The sequence below is a fragment of the Coturnix japonica genome, chromosome 7, assembly GCF_054131305.1.
Source record: "Coturnix japonica strain WE chromosome 7, WE-NBRP24, whole genome shotgun sequence".
NCBI classification, from domain to species: domain Eukaryota; kingdom Metazoa; phylum Chordata; class Aves; order Galliformes; family Phasianidae; genus Coturnix; species Coturnix japonica.
Window position 1 is genome coordinate 28779466 of NC_140669.1, and position 14171 is coordinate 28793636.

The 14171-nt window shown below is 39.1% G+C and overlaps 1 protein-coding gene across 7 annotated transcripts in view; it reads right to left on the reverse strand.

Moving 5' to 3' along the window:
- LOC146760138 (uncharacterized) overlaps positions 1 to 9042 on the reverse strand; it is a 91377-nt gene extending 82335 nt beyond the window's left edge. For all 7 annotated transcript variants that reach the window (XR_014948107.1, XR_014948105.1, XR_014948106.1 and 4 more), the window contains exon 1: positions 8878 to 9042. The gene's annotated coding sequence lies outside the window, so the exon portion shown is untranslated. The remainder of the gene's footprint in view (positions 1 to 8877) is intronic.
- Positions 9043 to 14171: the final 5129 nt, after the last annotated feature.

Genomic DNA, 14171 nt, shown 5'->3' on the forward strand with positions numbered 1-14171 from the left:
GCTTTCCTGTAAGCTTTGGCACTGGAAAAAAGTACAAGACTGCCTTCTAAATCTGGAAACATGAGGAATACATATGTCCTCTGCAACATGGTATTTCAGGTCTGCTATTCAACTCCTCATGCAATCCATGTCACTCTGACATCTTCCCACTTCGTGACAAGAATGTAACATCTTACCTCAGCGAAACTAGTTTGTTTAATGGGGCTCTGCAAGGTATGACACAATCTAAGTGCAGCACAGCATTTTCAGTGTTTGCCTTGACTTCTGTTCAAAAGTGGAATCTGTTAAGGAAAACACTTTGTAAGATACCTCCCTTGCGCATCCCTCATTATCTTCTAAAAGTTATGAAAGCTTTCAAAAGAAGACACAAATATGCATGTATATGGTTTGTACCTCAGAGTGGGATGTATGGGAAACACTGAGGAAGGAGGAGGATTTGCATATTGGAGCTCATACTCAGTATCAACAACAAAAAACACTTTCTACCTGCAGCCTGGTCAGTTTGAATGCTCTACTAAATGCAATCACTGGAACTAACAGCTACGTTTTGAAAAACGCAGGCTGTAAAAGAGCTGGCTGCCATTCAAATGTAGATAATTGTTTCAGAAGGAGCAAAAAGTACAATGAGGCAATGTGAGGCCAGTAAGAGGAGAGGAGGGAAAGTCTGGATTAGAGACTTCCTGTATGAAAAACATCTGCACTGGAGCTGGAGATGCTGCACTCCTGCTGTATGGGCTTAGATCTATCTGCAGATATTACACACCCCATCCAGCACTCACTGCTCACTCGGCCTGCCCAGGTACTCTGGTAATCTAGGGACATGAAAGCATGTTAAGAAACATGCTTTTCCTTTTCCCAAAGGTGGTGATCCTATTCAACAGAGCATACTCAGTTTAAATTTGGGTTCCCTTGAAAATAAAACATTGCAAATTATTCACTTTATATTTTACTCAAAACAGTAGTATGCATGGGCCTGAGTTTGCACTGAAAAACTGAATAGGAATTATTTTGCAGTCAAAATGCATCCTGTAGTTCTGGAGATAACTTTTAAGAACATGTTGCATAAAGCTATTGCACCTGAAGTGAATCATCTGAAGTCAACTCATCTAGTTAAAAAGAAACATCAACAACAACAGCCATAGGAACAAGGTGACATACAACATCAGTATTGTTCAGATTTCTATTAAGAATCTGTTTTAAAAGATGATGGGCTTTATGTTTTCCATTTCACAGGCAACACACTTGTTCCCTGAGTGTGCCTGGGAGGATCATCCTAAAAACCCAAGTGGTTATACATTATAGCTCATCCTGCTGACATCCTTCAGGGATCCAACCTCCTGAGGCTGTCTTTAGTATTCATCCTAAATTAATTCTAACAAACACTCTCTCCCTCTTTAACCCCAGCATTCTGTATGCTGGCTACCAGAGTTCACAGAAACAGAAGGTAACTCATTCAAAGCTTTGCAGCACATAATTTCCAAAAGAATATTTCCCATTACATAATGAAGAATCAACAGGACTGGCAAGACACTCCTATGGTTTAGGAATTACGTTAGGAAAAATATGACTCAAAAAGTCTTATGGTAATAAAGTTACAGGAACAGAAGCATAGAAGGAGATACAGAATATCAGGAGAAACTCATTCTGCACTTGTCTGTGATACCTCACCACTGTGAAATTCCCACCATGTATGCAGTTCCAGTACTATTGTTAAAAATAATAATAATAATAACAAAATCATAAAAGAATCCCAACAATATTGCAGTAGCTGCAAGACTATCAAACAGGATACTAATGGAGATCAAGTGATTTGGCTTACCCAAAACATGGTAGTCTGTTTGGTCTGCAAGTAAGTTGCAAAGCATTTTTAGTTTATCGGTTACATACAAAATAAGATGTAGAGAGCAACTGTTCAGAGATAAAGAATCAAAGAGGAATAAGAATGAGTAATTGCTCAGTAATAAGAACTAGCAATTATAACTTCTTTCATGCTATGAGAGATGACCAGGTTCTTGGAGACTTTGCAACAAGACTCAAGGTCCCTTCTGAAACACTAGCACAAAACGTGGGCTTGACACACTCAGCTAACCGTTTGCACCCCAGAAATATCCTATTACTCATTTCTGACTTTGCATGTAGACTGTGAATCTCGTGTCAACGGCAAGAGGCAATCTGTCAAACAGATGGGCTGTGAGCCTGAAGGAACACTGCACATGTAGGAAGGGATAGGATCACACCACAAAGGACAGGTATTGGCCATTGCTACTCAGCTGTTCCTGAGTCAGTAAGAGACATGGTAAAGAACAGATGCTCATTGGCAGGAGCGATATCAGCTGGTGAGAGGGAACTAAGGAAAGGCTGTAAACAAGACACTTTTCCAAAGCCACAAGATCCCTTTGGAAGAAGAGCTTGTTTCTCCTCCGCATGCAAGACATCAGAGCTTCTCTCCTCTTCCCTTTGCATGGAAGTGAGGCAGGAGCCTGTTTCAAGCCAGCTCCTTCTGGCCTTGTGTGACCCTACTGGAGAAGATGACAAGAAGGAGCCTCACTTGCTAGATGCAGCTTGCCAGTGGGTGCAGTCATTGAGAAATTCCATGTCAGACTCTGTGCCTTGACTGTCTGCCAGTGATCCGGCATGCCTGAACGCTGGTTCAGACACGTATATGGCTGAGTGACTTCAGTGTGCTACAAATAAGATTGATGCAGCAAGCACTGCTTTAGCTCTGCATATCCAATTTAATTTGCATAGAACAAATACTCTTCCACAAACACTACTGGATTCTTTCTAGCTGAGATAAAGTATTTATATAAGTTTTACTGCTCTGGCGTAATACATCTACTAAAATATATATCCTCTTTGTTTATATCTTGTTTATATTTTTAAAAACTATGCAACTTCTCCTTACTAAAAATGATAATTGAATCTAAAATTAATTCCTACTTGCCATTTTGGGATTGCTATTCCACAAAACTGATACATGTGCTTTCAGACTGGAAGCAATTTTATTTATGTGGCATGAATTGTTATGAATCATAAAATCCTATGAGGAAACCTCAATTTCTGCTATAATTGTTTCCACTTTAAAAACCAGGTCATTTCCAATGTGTAAACATTCATGCTGACATCAGTATTGCCTTGTAGGTTGAAATAATATCTTCTATGTTTGGTAAGAAAAAGCAGGTCAACTTCAAATAAAAGACAGAGCATCATGTTCCCCAAATTCATCTCCTTAGGAAGACACAGTAACAAATACGGGAAGCACAACATGACACGCTGCTTTTGATTTAACAAGAATCAATCCACATGAGTTTGTATCAGAGAACTTAAAAACTAAGTTCTTTAGTACATCTGCATTACTTACACAAATGTAGGGACTTTTGATTACTTGATCCTGTACAGTAATGATAACTCTTGTCTAAAAATATCAGGGTACATGTAATAGCATCAGAGAACTGTACTGTGAGTCAGACTTTTCCTGGCTCTGCAGCTCCTCCACAGGCAGTAAGTGTAACTGTACGATTACGTTTCCACTCCTGATAGCCTCACATTTGCAACCAAAAAGGAGCATAAAGTTCTTGTTTTGAATGGAAGGCTTTGGTGGAATTGTGGGTGGCTGTCAGGCAGCAGCAGGAAGAAGATCTCTCCTTGCTCAATACCCATCTATAAATTGTGCTATTTGTTACAATTTTGGCTTGGGAGAGCAGAGGGCAGGATTGAAGATGATTCAGATGTAGGACTAAAGCAATACATTGTGCAATCTGCTCTCAGCTCTTAAAGAAACAATGTTTTAAAAACTGAGAATTGTGATGAAAAAAGTCCTGCAGAAATCATTTGTTAGGATTTTTCATATCTAACCAGCCATTCCAATGCATTGCTATCTTGCTGCCTGAAAAAAATACAGGTCTGGAAAAGGAGGCATCAAAAGTAATGAATGTCTGGGCACAGAAAAAATGCTCAGTAGCAGAAGCCTCCTGACCAAGCAGGTAAAGAGTGTATAAAACATCAGAAAGAGGCTATCGGGCTATCAGTCTGTCTATTTATGATTAGATCTCACTTATACTTGTCCTTAGATAAAAACAGAGAATGAATGGGGCTTTAAACATACAGCCAGTACTTTCCAACTAATACATCTTGGGAAAGTGATCTCAGCCTTCTTACAGTAAATGTTTCAATGAAGGAAAGCAGTGGGCTCTCCCTGTGTGAAGAAGAGCAGACATAACTTGTAAGAGAAAGCAAATGCAACAAATCAGTAAGATGTCAATGTAACCTTTAAAAGGAGAAAGAATGTGACACAGAACAAGTTAATCCTAGTGAAGATATCTGGTGCGTTTTCATTCTTGGCAGGGGGCAACTCAAGACAAAAGCATCCTTGACTCAACAGTAACTTTGATTGGCATCAAGCCTCCACACAGGAGTTACACAGCCTGGCCAAAGCACGTGGCCCACCTGAAGCACAGCACGAGGCTCACAGCTAATCCATCCAACAGCAGTGTACTTGGAGCCTCCCAGCTTAGCTTAGAGCTGCACAGCTGAGCTTGCAGTGCTACGCCTGAGTTCTGCTTTTGGCTCCCTGAGGACTAAGCTGTACTTCATCCTCCTGCACTTCATTGGCTGCATTTTAGCTGGAGCTGTGTCCTAAGCCTATGCAGGCCTCTGAAAATTCTCTCATTGCCAGTGTGCTAGGCTTATAAGGAGCTGGATGGATCTGTGTTGCATGACCATCTTTATGCTCGGTACATTTAGAAATGCAATTCAGCATTCCTCTTGGCTGAGGTGGGATTGAAGCCCTGTTGTCACAAGAAGCCTTGCTGGCATTTACTGTAGAACTGGGCTCCTCTGCACATCATTGCCTCTCCTTCCTATTTAACAAGCAGAGCACATCCAGCTTTCTGGCTGAAAAATGTGTAATATTTCTACAGAAGAGAAAGAAGTTAATATATCCATTGCAGTGAATGCCAGTAACATACAGCAGCCTGGGCAGCACAGCCTACAGTGAAGACCCACTTGTAGTGTAATACTTCAAGTAGTTCTAAAAGAAGAAAATGTACCTTAGCTGTATTCCACTTATTCCATTCTTTTCTCTGAAAATGTTTTTCCTTTCAAATAACCTCTAGAACTGCGAAAGACCTGTGTGACAGGGAAAGTCAGATCTCATGTCCTGTGTAGATGGTTGAAGATAAAGATACTGCTAAGTCCAGAACAAGGCCCTGCTTGAAGAACAATAAGTTATTTTGCACGTACTGAGCTTTTCTCATGCTGATATGGTTGGATTGACTTAGTTATTTAATAAGATAAAGATGAGCTGGAATTGAGAGCATCTGTTGGGATTTCTGGTTTCCAGGAAGTGTCAGCCCTGCTCACTCTTTAAAACTGCAAAGAAGAAGAATGACACTCCCACTCCCTATTAGGATCTGCCTCACTCAAGATGTGCCAGGATTTTCTAATAGCATTCCACCTCTTTAGCTTGGGTTAGTTCAGGCTCCATATTTGTGTTTCATGCTCATCTATCTTCTCATGCAGTCTAAGCACTGTTTTAACACTGGAGAGGAGGCAGGTGTATCGTTTAGGTTTTTTTTTGAGATATTCCAGACTATAAGAGGTAAGAGTGCATGCTGCAGACATGAAAAAATGACCTCTCTTCCCTGGAAGTTATAGAAGCACATCATGGCTGCCCACAAAGCAGAGTGTACTCCATGCTGACTTCCCCTAAAGCAGATGGAGGGACACAGATCACCTTTCCTGCCCTGTGGCCATCTTCAATTCCTTTCCTCTGGTTAGTAGAGGACAGGCTTAACAACTGAACAGCATATTTCTGCTACAAAGTATAGGTCTGATTGTCTATGGTTCACTTTGATTAAACACTATTAGTTGTTAAATTCAAGTTCTCCATACAATAAAGACTAAGAAACATACAGTTATGACTGCTACTTTCCTCTTGAACAGTGGAAGTCATCATTTCTATTGTTTAAGTTAAAGGAATGATTCTTGAGAATCAGATTTCAACTTCAGCAGAACAGAAATAAGCAAAAATACAGGAGTTTGCAAGTCTTCTATGAGATACATTTCTTTGTGCTGGGCTACATATAAAGCAATCCTTGCGGTAAATATGCAGGTTAAACTAGCAGGCAAAGACCAGCCATAATTCTAGTTTTCAGTGGTGTGCTGTTTTGCTGGCTATCTAGATACGACACTTATCAGATTGTATGAGCAGTTCAGCATGTGCTTAAAGAATTCAATCACATGACCAGACTTGTCATTTCTGTCTCATGGGCTAAAGCTGGGAACAGTTTAAGTGAAAATAGTGAAAACGTTCACTATTCTACCACTCAGACAATTCCAGAAAGTCCTTTAGAATAAAATATGTCTTTCTAAATTGGTAGATACAGTATCTTTTCATAAGCTTCTTTCAGTAAGAGTGCCTATGAATTAATAATGCACTGAAGTCTTTTATTTCAACACACAGAATAGACCTTTTCTAGTTCTAGTTCAGTGATTTATGTCAAGAAATCTGCAGTTCTGCAGTTCTATATATATATATATATATATAATAAAGAACAAAATGAAACAAGCAAAACAAAACACACCAAACAAACAAAAAACCCCACCTTCATGAAGTTATGAGTGAATGAGTAATAAGAATGTGAAACAATTACAGATCCTGCACCATGTGCTATAAACACTGTAATTCAGGTGTAACAGAGCTAACTGGTGTCGTCATCGTTTGTGTGTTCACCATCAGCACTTTGCATTTTAAACAGTAGTTAATTCAATACTTTTTTTTTTTTGTTATTCTTACCTTTGTAAGCATGACTTAGTGAAACTTTTGAATTAGTGTTTTAAAAATAAAGTGCCTTAACAGAACATAACAAAAGCCTTCTTTGGCCTTACTGCGCACTGTTTTACTCTCCACCTTTTCCATTATTTTTTCTAAAGTGATACTATCTTTAAAATAGCAAGGCTAAGGACCCTCTCCTAAGCTTTTCCCTCATCACCCATTTACTTATATTAATACTTACTCTGATGAAAAATCATCTGATTACTGGTACCTCAACATGTATCTCCAATATCTGTACAGCAGCCCCTGCATATAACCTCCTATAGGTTATCTTTGTTGGACCTGTATCGACCTAATCCACAGCACTGAGAAACAACCATCTTGCCTTCTACTGTACAGTTACATCTCTACCAGAAAAAAAAGAGAGCTCCCAGGCTGCTGGGGCTTAAGTGGTTGTGCCTCTCAGGAGTAATTTGCTAACTAAAAGCAATCCAGACTGAAACATATTTTTTTCCTTTGTTTGCGTGACTAAAATGTCCTCATGAATTGGAAGCTTCTGTGCTATATATAACTTGTGAAGGTACTAAACCACGTGCATGGTCTTGTATCCAAAAAAACCCAACCAAACCAAACCAAACCAGAACAAGTCTCTGCACTGCCTTTTTATATCCTATTGGATGGTTTTGGTTGACTGTGCCTTGGCTGCCAATGTTTATTCTCTTTTACACAACAAACTGTAGGGAAATTAGTCCCTGTATATCCACATGGTTTGCCATATAGATGCCATACTAATCATATAGAATTAATATATTTTAGTATTTATTTTCTTATTCAAAATACAGATGCAACACAACTTACTAGTCAGAGTTAAGTATTTTTTGTCAACTTGCTGTTTCCTACAAAGCCTGCCAAAATGAAGACAAGTAAATGAAAACAGTCACAATAAAACAGATCAAATATTCCCTTTCCTGTGCAGAGGGCTATCACGCTGTCAGGAGCTCATATCAGGGCAAAGCAAGAATTGCTTGGCCTAGCTAGAAAGGGTAGGAAAGCATGTGAAGGCCAAAGAGCCTTATCTGATGAGCTGCTCTGATCGTCCAAGAATAATTATTTATGTCACAAAGATAAAATAAAATTGTCCATAAAAAATAAAACTGAAGACTCATGTTAACACAGATGACAGAGCAGTGGGAGAAGATCTATTAATTCTGGGAGGAAATTACAGGTTGGGGAACACAATTATCTGCTGCTAGGGAACTCTGTGAAACAATATTTTACTGTGGTAGAAGAGCAAATGACTGGTCAAATGTTCCCATTTCTGTCAGAACTTCATAGAGGAAAAACAATTCTCATATAAGCCAGAGCACACAGACTTAAACTGTTAATTCCTTCATGTGTGCACAGTTCACAGAATGTATGGCACTGAGCTGTAAACAAGGAGCATCCCTGGCACTACCAGTTTACGTATCTGCCTGATTCACTCTCATTAGCAAAGAATTATACCTTAATTAAATTCATGTTCATTAGCAACTGGACAATGTCTGCAAAAATTAAAATTGCTGTCAAACTTTAGAGAGGAAACTGTGAATGATTTAACCAAATGCACTCAAATGCCCTAGAAACAGCTAGGTACTTCACTGATTGCAACATTACTGATTACAGCATGATGCAGATAGCACCACTACAGATTTACAGAAGAGAGCAGAATGAAGCAATATGTCCTATCTATTAGATAACCGAATAGCAAAATGCACTTGGTGAAGCAACCATCAGTAGCTGGGATGGGTGCTCCTGTGGTCAGCAATCATACCCCCAGATACAGCCTTGGAGGTTTCATTTCTAGCACTGCTGAGAGTAAACTGTCAGAGAAACGGGGCAGAAGGCAGCACATTACCAAACAAAAAATCCAAAACCGATCAACAACTGGCACAACGCACATATCCATCACCTCTGATTAGTGGAAATTAGTGGAAATTAGAGGAAAAGACTCCCATCCCAAGCACTTATCTGCCATCTGTCCATAGCTCCTATCTTTGTACCCAGTGGATAACTTGGCCATTGCTCTTAGCACAGATCTGTTTGCTGGATGCTATTACACCTACCTGTATGAGGTTCTGTTGGCTGAGTTAAACAAAGAAGCTCAGGAGGACGACACTGGTCATCCAGGTGAATATCTCATCTTGGAGAAACTAATTCCCAGGTCCAGGATCGGTTCAGTCATACAATGAAGCAACAACAGAGTGATCCATGGTCATTTTCTTGAACACCTGATATGAAAAGAGTTTCCATGAAAGAGCCCAGGATCATGCAGAACTGGACTATCCTATTCAAGTCTCTGAGCAAAACATCATCCACGTGAATACTGGATTACATTTTCAAGGAGTAGCTTTGTCTCGCGTATATGTTGAAGAGCTCAGATGTAACACCACTTTACCAAAGAGGCTCTGGAACAGGATTTTAAACTGCTGTTAAATATTACCTACAGCAAATCAGTACCCTATGATCATAACTGAAAAGTAGCATATAGAATGAACTCAGCGTCAGTGTTAATATCAATCTATCCCATATGAAGTCAGAGGTGGGAGAGATGGCACATCTGGCTAAACTGCCCTTCAAAAACATTGCTCCAAGCAGAAAATCAAACACGTGTTTCACAGGTGAAAGCAGATCCACAAGCACAGAGAAATTAAAAGTACATTGCAAAAAGCCAGAAAGTTCAGGTACCCAATTAACTGATGAATAAACCAATGACATTTCTGTGGCAAACAGGGTAGACATCTGGCATTACCTAGGGTCCATGCTCTACTTCTCACACTGGCCAAAGTCAACACCTACGTGGAGGCCCCAGTGTGCACCTTGGAGGAAGAGAGCTTTTGTAATTTCTTTTAAAATCTGTAATCCCCGAAGTGCAATAACTGTCACACACAACAGAGAGTTAGAAGCAGCATAAGCAACATTTCCTACAAATACGCCAGCTATTGTTTTTTTCTTGTATAATTATTTATTTGTGTTGGTACCAATTACCAGGGGAAGTATATTACTTTATTACACATTATTTATTACATATTCAGCATTCACACTATGCTCACTGATGCAGTCAGCTAAGCCCATGTTCACCAGTTCCAGGAAAGAAAAATCCCTGGGGTCAACTTGTAATTCTGGTTATAAAAACAATGCCTTTCCAGATCTCCTTCTTTCCTAAAAGCTTTGGACTAGAGATAAGCCATGGAAGATATCCTGAAAGCTGAGCCATCTCAGGACACAGATGGGTCCACAAATCTACCTTTTATAGTATATATAGATACCTCTTTCTCTTTTAAAGTTAGGATTTTTTTTAATTACTTTTTTTTTTAATATATATATTTTTTTATTTTGCTGCTGATCTGTGTTTGAATTCAGTCTGAAATAAAGGAGGAAAAAATGATCTCACTGCGGTGTTTAAGCATGGCCCAGAAGCGCACTGGATAAACCCACCAGCCTGCATCTCATTTGTCTGTTGAATCTCTGAGTGGAAAAGCTGGTGTGTGGAGCAGCCTTTAAGCACGTTTGTATTCACCAGTGTTTTGTTGTGTGATTTAATCACAATTAATGCACAGGATTAGTGAAATGTTATTTTTCATGACCAAAATCAAACAAATCCTGATGCCTCACTGTACCATGTGACAGAAGCAATGACAGGATTATCCATGTCATATCTTTATAGTTTGGTGTTCAATTTTCTTTGTTTTTTCTTTTAACAAAACAACAAGCAGAACAGGAACATGCATTTTTTCATTGCTAGTAAAATCCCATATACATAAGCAAGGCTGGCTAAAGGAGATTCTGATTTAGAGGCTTGAGTAAGGAGCCAAAATTCCTCTCAGCTTCAGCGCAAGATTTAAACAAAAGAGGGATCTAATTAGCTCATGCTGCACTGGAGTTACTTAGATTTTATAAACAATAATAACTGTGTCCCAGGTGGCAGGGTTTTTAAGTAAAAAAATAAAATGGAATTATTCAGCTTACAGTAAAAGATATTTAAATAATAATATTTTATCTCTACCAAATTTCCTTTGCCATTTCCTTAAAATGTGAAATAAGCAAAGAATAAAAATGAGCAAATGGAGAAGAAAAGAACGAGATTCCCTGTGCTTTGGGATTTTCTGTTAAAAGAGATCCGTACATATCACGAGCTTTCAAGAAAAGCATTTGCTAGAAAGCTGTCTGCAGCAAACTGTGGCTTTTAGCAACATTTCAGTGGTAGCTGCAACATGTGCAGGACTCTGGTGATGAGGAGGACTTTCTACCCACCACGAGATGTTGCCTTTGGTACTGCCAGTTCCATTAAGCAAATAATTGTACTTCCCTATGCCTGGCCTTCCATGCACCAAGCAGAAATACGGGGGTCTATTTGTTGAAATGCTTGCTTATTTTCCAAAGGAGCCTCTCCCACAGGGCTGAAGTGCTTAGGGAGGACCTCCATCAAGAGAAACTTTCTGGATGTTTATGCGTATCTACTCACAAGAAGGTTCAGTGGCCATAAAAGCATTTTAGATTTATTTCATTTGCCTATTTTCTATAAAAATTCCAAAGATCTGGGACTAAATGGTCTGCACTCGGTACAAGCTGTTAATGTATTTAAGCACTGTCATATGCTGAAGCACGAAGTCACAGCTTTGTTCAATAATGAAGTCTTTCACAAAATAGGCACCATATTTTTTTTACCAAGCTGTTGTCGATAGGAATAATTGCTATTATGAATTGCATTCAGCCTCATTTAAAACCCATCCTTTTATCAATCTTTTTGTTTTCATAAAACCTATTAGTCTAGAATGATCTTTTCCTTAAACTGCTCATGTAGTTTAACCAAGTTAATTAAATCATTATTAAAGCTACACGTTGAGGGTGGTGGAACCACTAAGTTCAGCACAAGGATCCAATCCTCAGTTCCTTTTTGTTTACAGAGGTTTGACTTAGAAAAGAGAAACAGACATTTTAAAATCCTTTACTCACATGAGCAGCATGCACGCGAGCAGTCCTTTGACTTACTCGGATGGAAAAACTGCCAACTCAGAAAATTTGTTTCCAAATGATCCCTCAGCCAAAAATGTTTGCCTCGATCCTCCAAATGGTGTTGAGGCAAATTGTGCCAGTAATACAGATTTGAATTAAGCAGCAGACAAAGCTGTAAGTGAGAACTGTTCACAACATGGAAGACAATAAACCCTGATATATTTCACTAATAAGAGCATATATGTTCGAAAACATTTCTGTTCTATTAACTGAGAACGGAAATAAAATGAGCCCAACAACCATTTTGGCTTAGGAAATGAGAAAAACAAAACATAGAAAAGAAAATCGGCCATGAAACAAAACATGATAAAAGAATAAGACACAAAGCCAGGCTGTCAGTAAAGCACAGCCGAACTTAAAGAGCTTTTTGAATTACAGACTGGGAGTGACACGTGTGTCTTATGAAACACGCACACCAGGTCTGTGTAGGCTCGAGAGACAGCCATGCCAGCTAACATTAATAGAAGTATTCAAAACATATGTCCTATGAGTATTTCCCAGAAAGAAGTTTTGTTGAAGGGAAGACAGAAAAAATAAGTAACACACGGAGGCTGGTCAAGAAACAAAATGAAGGCTGCTTATCACAGACTCTTCTTGATCGCTTTCCTAAAAAAAAGCAAGCAAAAAACCTAGCCACAGGACTACGAGTTGTGAACACATGATTTCTAATACTCTTACCTGCCATTTATTGATAGATGATAGTCTTGAGTACCTATGGAAATTATATATTTGTGGCTATCATTCTTTAGACACATTAGAAATTCTCTGGAGAATTTCTAGATCTTTGTGCTTTGAACAGCATCAGTATGCTATTTAGGCTTTACATCAACAGAGAGATGCTGTAACAAGCAATCTGCAGTACAAGTAATTACAATGACTGAATTTAATATGAACTTGTAAATGGATTTCTACGTTTGATTTTGCAATATGAGAGCTAGAGACTACCCTCTCAAAGCTGCCTGATCTTCCTTTAAAACATAACTAATCAGAAATACAAGAGACAGCCAGGTGGCATTTAGCTTTGTGAGCTGAAGATGCATGCTTTGTGACTAGTATTGAAGATGGGGACTCACCAACAAAAATGGCAAGTTGCTGCTGCTCTTCACCCACACAAACCTCACTGCACCTGCTGGACCACCTGTGAGCCCACATTCCGCTCCCTTTCTTTCATGTCTTCAAGTGCTCTGAAATAGAAGATTCTCTGTCTGCATCCTGCCTTAGGATGCCTACAGACTTTACTCTTCTCCAGCCTGACCCTTAGCCTGTCCTTCCTGGATTCACACCTCAGCTGCACTGTTTTTATCTTTCGTCTGCCTGACAGGATTCCAACTCCATCATACACTCATAGTGCCATGTAACCCAAAATATAAACTGTGCTAGCTTTATGGCTGCAAGGCCTATCTTTCTGCCAAAGCAAGAAAGTTAAAAATTTAGACATATTACAGGGGTTTCCAGTACAAATGGTAAAGTTATAGCACACAACACTACAGTAACACAAATACCGTCTTTTCCAAGTCTTTCCAAAACTTTTTTAAGTTCTTAGTGTACTCTTAGACAATCATCCAGTCAATATATTTACCATGGCAGCAAGCTGCTGAAAATTCCTCAGTCTGTTCTCAGTCTGTTACAACTGTTCCCTCATCAGTAAGGAAACCTCAGGAAAGATGGACAGAAGAAATACAGTATGCTCATTTATGGTGATGTTACTCCAAAAAAGTCTTATGACAGAAACAACTGAATGCGCTCATAAGTCTCAGCACTCAACAAACTCATTTTACGTGATATTTATCTCAGTTAGGTCGTAACTGCTGAGAAATGTCATCCTAAATATCGATACTGAGATCCAAACAAAAATCTTCTCTGACCTACAACAGAAACGTACCTTTGAATTAGCTGACACACCCTATAGAACACTTCAATACAAGTACACAAGATAACTGTGTCTCCTGCTAATATCAACACAACAAAAGGAATACTTAAATGTTCACCCTTAGGCTACAAACAGAAAGGCTCTGTGCCCGGCGTGGTTTCACTTTGTAATGTGTAGAGAACAAATGCTAATCAGACCTAATCAGAGTCTTTTATTCACCAGCTTTCGCTGCAAGGTTCAGCAGATGGTTTCTTGAGCCACAGGTGCTTCGCATTACATACAACACAGGCAGAATTATTTAAAAACTGTTCTGCGGGGGGGCAAATGTGCTGATATCTGAGCTATGGTTTTCTATCAGTCTTGATATATTAAAATAACATTTTTACGTTATCTATACCCAATCCCTGTAATTTAGTGACGTTTCACGTGATGTAAGAAAATATCTCAAAACTTAAACTTCTTAATTAAACTAAG